Source organism: Epinephelus fuscoguttatus, linkage group LG12, assembly GCF_011397635.1.
Source record: "Epinephelus fuscoguttatus linkage group LG12, E.fuscoguttatus.final_Chr_v1".
Lineage (NCBI taxonomy): Eukaryota > Metazoa > Chordata > Actinopteri > Perciformes > Serranidae > Epinephelus > Epinephelus fuscoguttatus.
The window spans coordinates 23962322-23978845 of record NC_064763.1 but is presented as its reverse complement, the minus strand read 5'-3'; the positions used below and the strand labels follow the sequence as shown (position 1 = coordinate 23978845).

General features: G+C 43.6%; 1 non-coding gene across 1 annotated transcript; it reads right to left on the bottom strand.

Annotated features, from left to right (window-relative positions):
• Positions 1–12815: 12815 nt before the first annotated feature.
• Positions 12816–12888, bottom strand: trnav-cac (transfer RNA valine (anticodon CAC)). The gene has a single exon. It is a non-coding gene; the product is annotated as a tRNA-Val (tRNA).
• Positions 12889–16524: the final 3636 nt, after the last annotated feature.

Here is a 16524-nt window from a genome sequence, read left to right as displayed (position 1 = left end):
GTGATAGCAGGGGTGCCCTTATGTTTGAAAATGGAGGAGCTGCAGGAGAATCTGGTGGGGGGAAAGATCCTGAGGGTGGAGAGGTTGCAGAGGATGAGAGAGGGGGTGAAAACGGACAGTGAGGTGATTTTGCTTGAATTTGATTTGAGGGGCAGGTGCTGCCTGGTAGAGTGCTGCTGGGCTTTGTAAACTATCCAGTCAGAGCTTATGTACCAAGGCCGCTGAGATGTTACAACTGCCAGCAGTTTGGCCATACAGCCCAGAACTGTAAGGAGGAGAGGAGGTGTGCCAGATGTGGGGGGGGGGGGGGGGCATGGATATGGGGAGTGTGAAAATGAGGTGCCGCCCAAGTGTTGTAACTGTGGGGGAGATCATAATGTGGCATTTGGGGGTTGTGAGGTTTTAAGGAGGGAGTCACAAGTCCAAAAGGTGAGGGCTGAGGGAGGACTCTCATCTTGAATGGACCTTGAATATATTGTAGTGGAGATATGGGATAAAGGAGTGGAGATGGTGGTGATTAACTACTATAATCCTTGTAAGAGGCTGGAGTTAGAGCGATTGTTAGAGGTTAAGGGACAGGATAGAAGTAGGGTGGTTTGGTGCGCTGACTTTAATGCTCACAGCACTCGGTGGGGGGGATTTCAGACAGATGTGAATGGAGCAAGGATAGAAGAACTAATGGACGAGAGAGAATTAGTGTGCCTTAATGATGGTTGGGGAACTAGGTTAAAATGGGCGACTGGTAATGAGTCTGTGTTGGACCTGACATTGGTTTCTGCCCCGCTCGCTGGGGTGAATCAGTGGGAGGTTTGGTCTGAGTCTACTGTAGGTAGTGATCACTATCCCGTATTGTGCACGCTAGGTGGTCAGGTGGGGGGGGGAAGGGGGGTGCAGGGGGTGGTAACATTCGGTGGGTGTTAGGTAAGGCGGACTGGAGTTTATTTAAGATGACTAGTGAAGAGATTTTAGGTAAGATTGACTTATTGGTGGATGTTGATGAGGTAAATAAGGGGTTCTCATCGGGGGTTATAGAGGCAGCAGAGAGAACGATACCTCAGAGTAGGGGTGGGAGGGAGAGGAAGCTGGTCCCAAGGTGGTCTGAGGAGTGTCAGCAGGCGGTGAGGGAAAGGAATAGGGCATTTAGATTAGTTAAGAAGACACTTTCCCAACAGCACCTGTTCCAGTATAAAAGAGCCCAGGCACTTCTGAGGAAGATAGTGAGGAGGGCAAAGAGAGCAGCCTGGAGGGGGTATTGTAGTGGAATAGGGCGGACAACGCCAGTGGGAGAAGTGTGGGGGATGATAAAGAAGATGGGGGGAGACAGGAGAGAATGGGGATACCCAGTGTTGGTGTGTGGTGAAGAGACAGCAATATCAGATGGGGAGAAGGCAGAACTTATGGCCAGATCTTTCTCTAAGGTGCATGATCTGAAGAATCTGTCTGAAGAAGGAATAAGGAGGAGGGAAGCTACCTTGAGTTTCCATCCAGGTGTGGTAGGTAGGAAGGAGAGGGGAGGGGATATTCTTGATGAACCTTTTACATTAGCAGAGATGGTAAGAGTTATAAATAAGTCCAAGCTCACTTCTCCTGGAAAAGATAGGGTGTGTTATAAAATGCTGCAAAACCTGGGGGATGAGGCTTTGGGGGCGTTGTTGTATATCTACAACAGAGTGTGGGAGGAGGAAACTGCCTCAGGGGTGGAAAGAAGCAGTGGTGGTGCCGGTCCGGAAACCAGGAAAGGACCCTACATTACCATCTAGCTACAGACCAATAGCTTTGACTTCTAATATTTGCAAAGTGATGGAGAGGATGGTGACAGACAGGTTATATTATGTGCTGGAGAGGAGAGGTGTAATGGTGGGATATCAGTGTGGTTTTAGGAGAGGAAGAAACACCATGGATGCTGTGATTAAACTAGAGGATGAGGTAAGGAGAGCCCAGGCTAACAAGGAGTCAGTGATAGCTGTATTTTTTGATACAGAGAAGGCTTATGACATGATGTGGAGAGAAGGTCTGCTGATAAAATTGCACAAGTTGGGAATAGATGGGAGAATGTTTAATTGGATTAGAGATTTTTTAACTGACAGAAAGATTCAGGTTCGGATTGGCTCTGTTTTGTCCAGTCAGTTCCAGATCAGTAACGGGACTCCTCAGGGGAGTGTCATCAGTCCTCTTCTCTTTACTGTCATGATTAATGACATTTTTGCTGGGGTACAGGGGGACATAGGGAGGTCCCTATTTGCTGACGATGGGGCTCTCTGGAAAAGGGGGAGATGTTTGGAAAATGGGGTAAGGAAGGTGCAGGAAGCAATGGATGAAGTGGAGCAGTGGGGGTTGAAATGGGGCTGCAGGTTCTCAGTGGAGAAGACGCAGACTGTGTTCTTCACGAGGAAGAAGGTGGAGGATGGTCTCAAGCTCAGGTTATATGGGCAAGAGCTGGAGAGGGTTGAGTCTTTTAAGTATTTGGGGGTGGTATTTGATGCTCGTCTGACGTGGGAAAGCCATGTTAAGAGGATAGGAGAAAGGGGAAAAAAGGTGTTGAATGTGACGAGGTGCTTAACAGGTAGGAGTTGGGGGGCTAGTTGTGAGGCTTTGAGGGCAGTGTATGTGTCACTGGTGAGGTCGGTGCTGGACTATTGCTGTTTGGTGTATGGGTCGGCGGCCCAGACACACCTCAGGAAGCTGGATGTGCTTCAGGCCCAGGCTTTAAGGATCTGCAGTGGGGCATTTAAGTCTTTGTCAGTATCTGCTCTGCAAGTGGCCATGAATGAAATGCCACTGGAAATAAGAAGGGGACAGCTGATGGCTAATTATTACTGGTCTAGTTTGCAGGGACATGGAGACTCTCACCCTACTGTGGGGGTGCTAAGGGACTGCTGGGAGAATGGAAAGAGTAGAAAGAAGAACTTTGGCCGAGTCGGTAAGGATGTGGCAGGAGAGTTTGGAGTAGGGGGGTTACGGTTATGCCCATCGGTGGTGTACCCAGTCGTGGCTCCCTGGATGTTGAAGTGGCCTGTAGTAGATTGGTGGCTGTTGGAGGAGAAAAAGACTGGAAGAGGGGTGGATTTGGTAGGGGTCTTTAAGAGTCTCACTCAGGTATCTTATAGGGATTTTACTCTGATATTTACAGATGGATCGAAGGACATGGAGACCGGGGTGACAGGGTTTGGAGTAGTTGTTCCAGAGAAGGGGGTGGCACTTAACAGGAGGACTACGAACAGACTGAGTGTGTACACTGTGGAGATGATAGCTGTGCTGATGGCGCTCAGATGGGCTGAGCATGCTCGGGTGGAGAGGGTGTTAATATGCTGCGACTCGGCTTCAGTGTTAACTAGCTTAAGGTCCTTCCATTCTGGAAGCAGGCAGGGCTTGCTATATGAAATTTTGATGTGTGTGACTCGGTGTGTGAGTCAGGGTAGTATTGTGAGATTTCTGTGGGTTCCTGCACATGTAGGAGTGGGGGGCAATGAAGAGGCAGATGCGTTAGCTAAGAGGGCTCTAAAGAAGGAGAGAGCAGATATGCATAATAAGATTAGTAAAGCAGAGGCAAAGGAGATAATTTGGGAAACGGCAAATCAGCTGTGGCAGGCTAGATGGGATAAGGAAGAGAAGGGTCGGCACTTCTACCAAGTGCAGCGTAGTGTTAAAGGGCAGGGGGTCAGGAGTGGCAGCAGGAGGGATGAAATAGTATGGATGAGGCTAAGGTTGGGACACTGTGCGCTGAATAAAACACTGAAGATGACAGGGAGGCACCAGTCAGGGTTATGTGAGGGGTGTGGGGAGGAGGAAGAATCAGTGGAACATGTATTGCTGTGGTGTAGGGCAGATGAAGAACATAGGAGGAAGATGAGGGACAAGATGAGAAGTGTGGGGATCCTGGGATTTGAGCTAAAGGATATACTCAGTGAGGGCAGTGGGGCTAAATTGAAGATGGTGGTGGAGTTTCTGAAGAGCATAGGGGTGTATGACAGAATATAAGGATAAGGGATGTAGGAAATATGTAACTATTATTATTATTATTATTATTTATTTAATTATATTATTATTTAATTAATTAATTTAGGTTTTTTTTATTTTATTTATTTGTATTTTTATTTATTTATTTATTTTTGTTAGTTAATTAAACAATTTATTTCTATTTATTTACTCAGGGCAAGGAAATGAGCAAGTAGGGTTATTGGAGCATGACCCACACCCGGGTCAGAAGGTGGTGGTAATGCCCGTTGTAAAGGTGGCCAACCGCCGTTAAACTCCACGAAGAAGAAGAAGAAGAACTTAACGAATACGTACTTTATTGACTTCTTCAACCACCGGGGCGACCGGTTATCCTTCCGGTCTTTGGTAAGTGCTCATATTTAGCCTCTCTGTGCTTAAATACTTCTGTCCACTGCCGGCTGTGGTAAACTAACGTTCCTCTGAGAGAAGGCTAATGTTAGCATTAACGTGTGTGTTTTTGCAGCCTCGTAAACAGGTCAGGATGCTCTCTGTTAGCTAACTTCACTGACTATTATTAAGCTGTTTCACGCACTACCCTGTAAAGTACCATATTAACTGGTGTATTTTACTGCCACAAGCTGCAGTTGATACCACTATGTTAAGACTGACATCTAGTGATGAAGGATGTGTACTGTTTCATCACCAACTTTTTTGAGCTTGTGATGCAGTGATCCATTATTTTCCCCTCTAGGAAGCTTAAAAGTAAAAATCATCACATTATGTGTATCGTGTATTTGCTTTTCCTCTTGCTTACAACTGACTGAAATAATCAGGCCTAAAATAACAAGCATTTTATGGCAGTATGGTAGTGTTTCTGCCACTTTATAAGGTACACCTGTTCACCTGCCCATTAATGCAAATAGGTAATCAGCCAATCCCGTGAAAGCAACACAATGCATTTAGGCATGTAGACATGGTGAAGATGAGCTGCTTAAGGTCAAACCGTGCGTCAGAATGGGGAAGAAATGTGATTTAAGTGACTTTGAACGGGGCATGGTTGTTGGTACCAAACAGGTTGGTCAGAATATTTCTCTCTCAAGTTCTCACGTGACACTTTTTTTTTTGAGGAATATCATCAAACGTTAGTGGGGTTCAACGTTTCAAGTACCTTATTAGTGCTTCTCAGTTGTTTATGAGCTGTTTTAATAAGTTAATTTGCTTTAGTAGTGTTGTTTTATGTTCCCTCTCTCCCAGTGACAGCTTACCGGCTCTGAACTGTAGCTTGGGAACATGTTCACTTATTAACAATTAGCTCGCTTCGTTGTTAGCTAGAAAATAGCTTGTAGTTTCTGCTTCCGGCATCACGTGATTTTTCTTCATCTCTCCTCGTTAGTATAGTGTTCAACCAGCAATATCTCTGTGACAGCTCTTCAGTTCATTATTTTACCAGTCAAAAACTGTGAAATACTTCTACTGCTCCACAAAGGTGTTTCAGACCTACGCAGCTGAGGGCCTCACAGACCCTCGCATGTCCTTCCAGGACCTTACTGCATCTCTGTTCTTTGAGTGGGAGTTGGAGACCACCAAACAGAGATCAGCTGAGTGGAGGAAGGTGGCAGAAGAGATGGCAGAGAGGAAGTCTGAGGTGCAGCTGCCAACAGGTCACCTGTGCAGGTTCTGTCACCAGCTCATGATTATATTGATTTTCCATATTATTATTTTTTCTGTCATTACAATGATGATGAGCGCTGATGATGTTGAACAAGAAATATGTCTTGGACTTAATCATTGTTTCGGCAAAGCTTCTGCATCACAGTGTTTGTCAGCAGACGCAGATCTAAATCTTCTGACTAGGGGAACATGACTGTGTCCTCTGGATACCTAACCCCAGGAGCGTGTAGCTGCTCCCGGCATCGGATGCTGCCCAGATCTTTATCCCATACTTCCCTGGCTTCTGTGGGACATCCTGCTTGAATCCACAGCGCCCTCTAAAGGGGACCAGGCGCTCATCTACCGTGACATCAGCTCCTGGGTTGTATAGGAGCTGAAGGCGATACACCCAGTTTTCCCACACATCTCTAATGGCGGCAAGTTTGTCGTTTCTATGGCGAGCTTCTCTAGTGCCCTGATCATCAAAGCGAATCACTCTGCATGTCCTGTAAAATGTCTTCAGTGGCAATGTAGCACGGAAGATTGCTCTCCCAAAGTGAGCGCTCGACAGACTAGCAGCAGCTTCTTTGCATGATCTGAAGACGCCACCAAGTATCAGCACACCGAGGAAAGCCTGCAGATCTGTTCTGCCCATCTCACTCCAGCTTCTCCCATACACACGTCTCCCCTCCCTATTTGTCTCCTCCAGCACAATCTTTTCAATGTGCTCTGTCACAAACAGCTCAAAAGCAGACTTTATGTCAGTAACACGTGAGATAGCATACCGTGTTGGACCAGGGGGGCATCTCTCTCTCTCTGTGCTCCGAGCATATGACGTCTGTCAGTTGGAGGGGTGGAAGTCCACACCACTTTTCCATCTTTCGACGGAAAAAGAAAAAGATTCGTCTCAGCAGGTCTCTCCTCCTCAGTGCCTATTTCTTCCTCTTCATCTGTTGACATGTAATCCTCCCCATGCTCTGTAATGTCTTCCTCCTCTGATACTTCTTCCTCTACTTCCACAGGTTGAATTGAAACATATTTTCACATAATTTTGGGCCATGATTATTATTATTATTATTTGTAGTAGTAGTGTCATAATCATTATTATATTGATTTCCCATATTATTATTATTATGATTAATATTTGTCATTATAATGATAATGAGCGCTGATGATGTCGAACAAGAAATACGTCTTGGACTTAATCATTGTTTCGGCAAAGCTTCTGCATCACAGTGTTTGTCAGCAGATGCAGCTCTAAATCTTCTGACTCACTGTGCATTCACACCAAAAGATTCAAAATCGCCAGCGGGTGCTCTGGTCGCTGGAATCGCTCTGCACTGCCAGCGTAGTAGGCGCTGGTAGCTGCTGGCAGCGGCCAAAGGGGCGGGGCGGGCGCTGCAGATGTCTGACCAGCTGTGCAAATATGGATGAATAAATCTACTATCACTGATGTCTATACTCTGTATTATTCATGACTTTAATTTCACAGTTCAAGTACTAATTAATAAACACACAATAAAAACAGTCATATAGCCTTTATAAGTTTTTTATTTGTGTACGTTTACCCTCCTGTTGACACGTAGGACCATTGAGAAATGTAATTGGTGGTAAATAAGCGGGAGCTTATTTGGAGGGAAAACAAAGTCTATAAATATAGCATACACATCTTCCACTTTCCTCTTTCACCATGGATCGTACTTGGGGAAGCCTCCTTTGTATTGCTGCAGTCTATTTGCTGAGAAAACGGAGAGCCCGGCGCCGTCGGTCCATCTGGGTCCACAGCGTGTTGCAAACCCGGGAACTCAACGGTGAATTTCACCGGCTGGTACAGGAGCTTCGTTTTGACGATGTCTGGTTCCAGTGCTATTTCCGACTGGACAAGAGTCAATTTGATGATCTGCTCACCAAGGTTGGTCCGTGGATCTACCGGATGGACACCAACTACCGGCAAGCCATTGGTCCCAGTGAATGCCTGGCTGTCTGTCTGCGGTAAGCTTCTCTCCCTCTCCCAGCCCCCCCGCCCCCACACCCCCCCACCCCCCCTCACACACACGCATGCACACACACACACACACACACACACACTAATGCCTTGATGATGAATGTAATCAATATATAGGCTATTGAATATGATCTATAACCCCAAAATTTCTTTTTCAACAGATACCTTGCAACTGGGGATTCTTTCCGCAGTATAGCATGCAGCTACCGTGTGGGGGTGTCCACAGTGTGCAGGATTGTGGCAGAAGTGACCAGGGCAATATGGGACTCCCTGGTGGAAGAATACATGCCTGTCCCAAGCACAGAAGATTGGAGAGCCATTTCAGCCGACTTCTATGACTGCTGGAACTTCCCTAACTGTCTGGGATCCATCGATGGAAAGCATGTCGTCATCCAGGCTCCAAAGAACACTGGCTCACTCTTCTATAACTACAAGGGGACATTCTCTATTGTCCTCTTGGCAGTTGTGGATGCTCGATACTGCTTCCGTGTGGTGGATGTTGGTGGTTTTGGGAGGACCAGCGATGGAGGGACCCTGGCCAACTCCACCTTTGGCCAGGCACTCACCAGTGGGACTCTCCAGATCCCAGAAGATGCCATCCTTCCAGGAGCTCAACACTTGGGGCCACAACCCTACGTGTTTGTGGCAGATGAAGCCTTTCCCCTCCGCAGGGACCTCATGAGGCCTTTTCCAGGAGCCAACCTCCCTCCAAGGAACAGGGTCTTCAACTACAGGCTGTCCCGAGCGAGGCTGATTGTGGAGAATACCTTTGGTATTCTATCCTCTCAGTGGCGCATGTACCGGCGGGTGATTGGTCTGAGCCCTGAAAATGTGGAGGCATGTGTGAAGGCTACCTGTGTCCTGCACAATTTCCTCAGGAGGAACACCACCACCAGGAGGGAACCAGTGCCTGTGTCAGAGGAGGAGGTGTCAGTGCTGCAGGGCTTGAGAAGAGTGGGGAGCAACAATGCTGCACGGGAGGCCATCCGTGTGAGAGAGATCTACGCTGCCTACTTTTCAGCTGAGGGTGCAGTACCTTGGCAGCCCAGGGAATGATTGTCATTTCATCATCCACAAAAAGGTTCTTTTAAGAACCAACCACATTAAACTAAAGGCATATTTCCCTTTTCTGTTGGTCATTTTTTGTTCTTCATTGTCTGGTTCAGAAATAATATTGTTCACACAATACACAGTTTATCATTATTATTACTGAAGTCTTATTCCAAGTGTAATTATTTTTTATTCCAAATATTGGCCCTCTGTTGATTGTAGTAACTAAATTTTATATGTAGTCACATTTTTAACCCTCTCTTGAATTAATTGAATTAATCTCGTCAATCTAATAACATCACCTGAACAAATCTATTTACCTTTTGGTCCAGAAGGCATCTGAAGCATGCATACTGTTAAAAGCTAATCGATCATATTCATTGTTAAAAAATAAAACAAAAAACATCATAAAATGAAATTTTTTTTTTTTTTAAGTATTTATTGAAATCACAAAACATTTGTGTTGAAATGGCTCAATGGTATTTTAAACGTCATATTGAATATAAAAGTCATTGTAAACAGAATAATTAAGACAATATATGGAAGGAACAGGATATGGTAGAAATGGGAGGCAAACTAAACTCAAAAAATAACTGGCTTTTTAAAACACTGGATGTTGCTACAGGACTGTAGGTGGTGCTATAGGACAAAGAGTGACACTAGGTTACAATATTGTGCTTTTTAGCACAATTAAATCATCAAAATGTTTGAACAAAACAAATGGTGTCATTTTATGTAAATTTGGTCTACTGACCATACAGTCCCAAAATAAGTGTAAAATTGGTGATAATGAGTTAGAGTTGATGAACAATGTGAAACACAGTATTGGGTGATAATTTTATGCTGCATGCTTTGTAACCAGTCAAACCAATTTGACACAGGAGGACAACAGGAGGAAATTTGATTCATATAATATTAACAAAAACAAAGAACAATTTCCCTAACAAAAAAAATGTGTCCAAAATCCCAAATTAGCCCTCTTGTTCTTCTGCCTGTTGGCAGGTTGCCTCAAAAATCAGTCTGTGAATTTGAAATTTCACATCTGCCTTCCTTTGAGCTGACAGGGCCTTGAGGTCAGGGAGAAGACCCTCGAAGAATAGTTTGTCTGGGTCAGGGGGTGCTGCCGGTGCTGCCTGGCTCACAGCCTTCTCCATGACACCCATCAGCTGCCTCTCAAATGGGGAGAGGGTACTCTCATGTGCCCTCTTCTGTGGCCTGAACCTCTCTCTGGAGGTAGATGGTGTGGGTGTCGGTGTGGGAGTGGGTATGGTTATGGGTGTGGGCGTGGGTGTGGGTGTTTCTGGGTCAGGGGTACAGGCTCCAGATAAAGGGTTATCTCCTCCTCCATCTGACTGGGCTCTGTGACCTGGCTGGCTGCAGAAAACTCTCCCTGCTCCTGACTGCTCTGGCTGGCAGCAGGCATATTGCTGCTCGTGGCCCTTTCCTCCATGAAAGGATTGAGAAAGCTCATCACTTGGGTGTAGCGCCATGGGCGTTGGCCTGAAGCCTCACTTCCACTCCTGTGCCTGTCCTTTTCCTTCTTTCTCTCCCTTCTGTATGTGTCCCTCAAGCTCTTCCATCTTTTCCTACAATCCTCAACTATACATAACAGACAGAAAAATCAGCACCTCTCTCTCTGTGTATTTTTAGATAGATAGCCTTTATTTTCGAATAGAGAAATCTGTTTTGACAATCTGTCACCGCCAAACATTGAACAACATATGAATATACATAATGCACAAGCACCAACCAGACATTGTGTCAAGCTGATTTATTGGAAAAACAAATAGTAAATTACATTATTTATTAAATATTGTAATAAATAGTTACTCATAATCATTATATCCTTTGTAGTTAGCCTAAGTTACCTGTTCACCTAGCTTGTGGTTTGCATTTGTTTACATGGATCTACAGTTATATATGTGCCTTTACTTACCAGATATGCCAACAATATCAGACACCTGTTTCCACGCATCATTCTTTTTTTGGATGTCTCTGTATATGAATAAAGACACATCATATATGACTGGGAAAGCTGCAAGTTTTTCCTCCATTTTCCTCTTTCTTCTTCTCTGTTTTCTCTCTTCTTCTTCTCTCTTCTCTTCTCTGTTTCAATTTCTCCCTCCTTCGACTTGAATCCCGGTCTGCAATTGGCTGCTGCTTCGGCGGCGGCGCTGCTCATTTGCATAAAGTTCAGCTTCTCTCAACTTCAGCTTGATGCTCTGGTCGCTGGCATCGCGCTGCTCGCGGTCGCTCGCTGCAGCCGACGCCCCTGACGCCCTTCGTAGCAAGCGTACATTGAAAATGAATGGCTGCCGGCCGCTTATGACGCTCATGACGCTTTTGGTGTGAATGCACAGTCAGGGAACATGACTGCGTCCTCTGGATACCTAACCCCATGGTGGATACCACTCCCAGTCCCTCCAGAGGAAATCCAGAAACTTCTTTCGTCCTTCAGACAAGCTGACATCCTCTGCTGTCACTGCATCACTGTGACATCTTCTCAGTCTGTCAGTAAACACAGAACATGGACTTCAAGTCAGCAACAACTTCACTGAAATATAGTAGAATCATCTCATTTCATATTTGCCTTGGATTGTATTGAACCTAACAAACTAAACAGTTTGCCACTGAATGTCAATTAATATGTAATAAAATTAACAATTTTGAGCAACTCTTCATTGCTGAAGTTGTTGAAAAGCAAAAGGTCTTCAGTTCCAGCTTCTTGAATGTGAGGACTTGTTGTTTCTCTGATTTTATATCATTTTAAGTTATATATTTGTCTTTTAGATGTTTGGTGTGACTACACAAGTCATTTGAAGATGTGACTTTGGACAAGCATGATGGATATTTTCCATAGTTTTTATATTATTATCTAGATTATTTTCTCGACTAACAACACTTTCTTTGATACCTTACTTTTGTGTTATACATTTTCTTTTGCTACAAAACCTGTTTTTAATCTAACATGATGCAAAACGCCTGAACTAATACACTGATACAATTTCTTTTAAATGCAACACTTTAGTTTTTGCAGTTTTATAGTGGCCTGTTATAGTGACTAGCCTGAGGCACACCTGTGTAGTAATGATGCTGTTTAATCAGCATCTTGATATGCCACACCTGTCAGGTGGATGGATTATCTTGGAAAAGGAGAAGTGCTCACTAAAACAGATTTGAACAAATTTGCATCTAAAATTTGAGTGAAATAAGTCTTTAGTTTCAACCTGTGGAAAATGGAAGCACAAACAAATCATTGCGTTTAAATTGTTGTTCAGTGTAAATGTTTCATTTCATTTTCATTTTTCAAATGCTGACCCTACCATCTGAAAGTTGCAGCAGAAATCCAGACTCATCAGACCAGGCGACGTTTTTCCAATCTTCTATTGTCCAGTTTTGGTGAGCCTGTGTGAACTGTAGCATCAGTTTCCTGTTGTTAGCTGACAGGAGTGGCACCTGGTGTGGTCTTTTGCTGCTGTAGCCCATCTGCTTCAAGGTTGGACGTGTTGTTGGTTCAGAGATGGTCTTCTGCAGACCTTGGTTGTAACAAGTGGTTATTTGAGTTACTGTTGCCTTTCTATCATCTTGAACCAGTCTGGCCATTCTCCTCTGACCTCTGGCATCAACACTGGATATCTTCTCTTTGTCAGACCATCCTCTGTAAACCCTAGAGATGGTTGTTGTGGTGACAATCCCAGTAGATCAGCAGTTTCTGAAATACTCTGACCAACCTGTTTGGCACTAGTCTCGCTCACCAGACCTTTCTCAAGAAAAGAAAGGTCTGGCTGGGCCGACTCTCACTTTGAGATTGGAGAAAAAACCGCCCCGGCTGCTTGTACTTCTTTCAACACATCACAGTCGTTCTGGGGGGTGCCACAGCAACGGTGCGCTTGCAAAAATATTGCCAGGGGGAAACAGGTTTTGGTGTAACACGCCCATAAAAATATCTATAGAATAACCAGTCGCCCCGGTGGTTGAAGAAGTCGATAAAGTACATATTTGTTAAGTTTTCGGAGACCACAACTCTTAATGAGGTTCTGCAGCCCTGCAACATGGCGCCAACGATCAGTGGAGTTCTGTCAACTACCTCTGAAGGCCGCGTTTAGTGACATGTTTTATGAAGCTTTTTTGGTGATTTCATGTTTGTTACATGTGAATAATGAAAATCATTTATTGTTTCCGCCCGGTTTCGAACCGGGGACCTTTCGCGTGTGAGGCGAACGTGATAACCACTACACTACGGAAACCCATATTGCTGCATTCCGGGACAAACAGGAAAATGGGATCAGCAACATTTACTGTCATAAGAGCCAAATGTTGAAAAACTCTATTGAACCTCAATACGTGTGTTCCTCATAGTAACGACAACACAGCCCATTTAATCTACATTTCTATCTACATTATTTTGCTGAAGCAGGGGACTGCTGTGCTGCCTTCAAGGTCCTGCACCCTGGGGCTCAGGAGCACCTCTTGTGGGACTGCAGGAGGATCTCAGAGACTACCGTGGTAGAGGCGACCTCAAGTTAGACTGGTGTCACTGCGTGTGGTGGTTTGAACAGTGGGCTGCTATATTTCAGGTAGGTCTCACATTTCACCAGTGAATTTCACGTGCCACTTTTTTTAAGGAATATCATCAAACATGAGTGGGGTTCAACGTTTCAAGTACTTAATTCGTGCTTCTCAGTTGTTTATGAGCTGTTTTAATAAGTTAATTTGCTTTAGTAGTGTTGTTTTATGTTCCCTCTCTCCCAGTGACAGCTTACCGGCTCTGAACTGTAGCTGGGAACATGTTCACTCGTTAACAATTAGCTCACCTCATTGTTAGCGAGTAGCTAGCCAGTAGTTTCTCACATAACATTCCATATCTCTCCTCGTTAGTATAGTGGACAGTACCTCCGCCTGTCATGTAGAAGACTGGGGTTTGATTCCCCGACGGGGAGTTCTTTACGTTTTCTTCACGATGCTTGCAATTCACACATGGTTGTACTGAAAAACCAACCACACATATATCTTGTCCCCAGACAGAAAGTAAGCATAATATGGTATGGAATTAAATAAATAAATGTGGAAATAAATAATACATGAATAAAAGAATAAAAATATTTACATTTTTTTATTTCCACATTTTTACATGTATTTATTTATGTATGTATGTATGTATGTATGTATTTATTTATTCACTTATTTTTTATTTCTGCATTTCCACATTTATATCCGTATTTATTGATGTATTTCTACATTTCTACATTTTTTATTTATTTATTTATATCTACATTTATTTATTCATTTATTTCTGTATTTCCACATTTCCTCATTTATTTATTCATACATTTCTGTGTCTGTATGGTAATAAGGTGGGCGGTCCTAACATCAGTCTGAAGCCTGACTGACCATATTATTATTTGTCATTATAATGATAATGAGCACTGATGATGTCGAACAAGAAATATGTCTTGGACTTAATCATTGTTTCAGCAAAGCTTCTGCATCACAGTGTTTGTCAGCAGACGCAGATCTAAATCTTCTGACTCAGGGAACATGACTGCGTCCTCTGGATACCTAACCCCATGGTGGATACCACTCCCAGTCCCTCCAGAGGAAATCCAGAAACTTCTTTCGTCCTTCAGACAAGCTGACATCCTCTGCTGTCACTGCATCACTGTGACATCTTCTCAGTCTGTCAGTAAACACAGAACATGGACTTTAAGTCAGCAACAACTTCACTGAAATATAGTAGAATCACCTCATTTCATATTTGCCTTGGATCGTATTGAACCTAACAAACTAACAGTTTGCCACTGAATGTCAATTAATATGTAATAAAATTAACAATTTTGAGCAACTCTTCATTGCTGAAGTTGCTTATAAGCAACAGGTCTCCAGTTCCAGCTTCTTGAATGTGAGGACTTGTTGTTTCTCTGATTTTATATAATTTTAAGTTATATATTTGTCTTTTAGATGTTTGGTGTGCCTACACAAGTCATTTGAAGATGTGACTTTGGACAAGCATGATGGATATTTTCCATAGTTTTTCTGATATTATCTTTCTTTGATACCTTACTTTTGTGTTACACATTTTCTTTTGCTACAAAACCTGTTTTTAATCTAACAGATTCATTTCATTTTCATGTCTCAAATTCTGACCCTACCATCTGAAAGTTGCAGCAGAAATCCAGACTCATCAGACCAGGCAAGTCCAGTTTTGGTGAGCCTGTGTGAGCTGTAGCCTCAGTTTCCTGTTGTTAGCTGACAGGAGTGGCAGCTGGTGTGGTCTTCTGCTGCTGTAGCCCATCTGCTTCAAGGTTGGACGTGTTGTTGGTTTAGAGATGGTCTTCTGCAGACCTTGGTTGTAACAAGTGGTTATTTGAGTTACTGTTGCCTTTCTATCATCTTGAACCAGTCTGGCCATTCTCCTCTGACCTCTGGCATCAACACTGGATATCTTCTCTTTGTCAGACCATCCTCTGTAAACCCTAGAGATGGTTGTGGTGACAATCCCAGTAGATCAGTAGTTTCTGAAATACTCTGACCAACCTGTTTGGTACCAACAACCATGCCCCGTTCAAAGTCACTTAAATCACCTTTCTTCCCCATTCTGATGCTCGGTTTGACCTTCAGCAGCTCGTCTTCACCATGTCTACATGCCTAAATGCATTGTGTTGCTTTCACGGGATTGGCTGATTACCTATTTGCATTAATGGGCAGGTGAACAGGTGTACCTTATAAAGTGGCAGAAACACTACCATACAGCCATAAAATGCTTGTTATTTTAGGCCTGATTATTTCAGTCAGTTGTAAGCAAGAGGAAAAACAAATACACGATACACATAATGTGATGATTTTTACTTTTAAGCTTCCTAGAGGGGAAAATAATGGATCACTGCATCACAAGCTCAAAAAAGTTGGTGATGAAACAGTACACATCCTTCATCACTAGATGTCAGTCTTAACATAGTGGTATCAACTGCAGCTTGTGGCAGTAAAATACACCAGTTAATATGGTACTTTACAGGGTAGTGCGTGAAACAGCTTAATAATAGTCAGTGAAGTTAGCTAACAGAGAGCATCCTGACCTGTTTACGAGGCTGCAAAAACACACACGTTAATGCTAACATTAGCCTCCTCTCAGAGGAACGTTAGCTTACCACAGCCGGCAGTGGACAGAAGTATTTAAGCACAGAGAGGCTAAATATGAGCACTTACCAAAGACCGGAAGGATAACCAGTCGCCTCGGTGGTTGAAGAAGTCAATAAAGTACGTATTCGTTAAGTTCTTCTTCTTCTTCTTCGTGGAGTTTAACGGCGGTTGGCCACCTTTACAACGGGCATTACCACCACCTTCTGACCCGGGTGTGGGTCATGCTCCAATAACCCTACTTGCTCATTTCCTTGCCCTAAGTAAATAAATAGAAATAAATTGTTTAATTAACTAACAAAATAAATAAATAAATAAAAATACAAATAAATAAAATTAAAAAAAAACTAAATTAGTTAAATAATAATATAATTAAATAAATAAATAATAATAATAATAATAGTTACATATTTCCTACATCCCTTATCCTTATATTCTGTCATACACCCCTATGCTCTTCAGAAACTCCACCACCATCTTCAATTTAGCCCCACTGCCCTCACTGAGTATATCCTTTGGCTCAAATCCCAGGAACCCAAACATGCTCATCTTGTCCCTCATCTTCCTCCTATGTTCTTCATCTGCCCTACACCACAGCAATACATGTTCCACTGATTCTTCCTCCTCCCCACACCCCTCACATAACCCTGACTGGTGCCTCCCTATCATCTTCAGTGTTTTATTCAGCGCACAGTGTCCCAACCTTAGCCTCATCCATACTATTTCATCCCTCCTGCTGCCACTTTAAC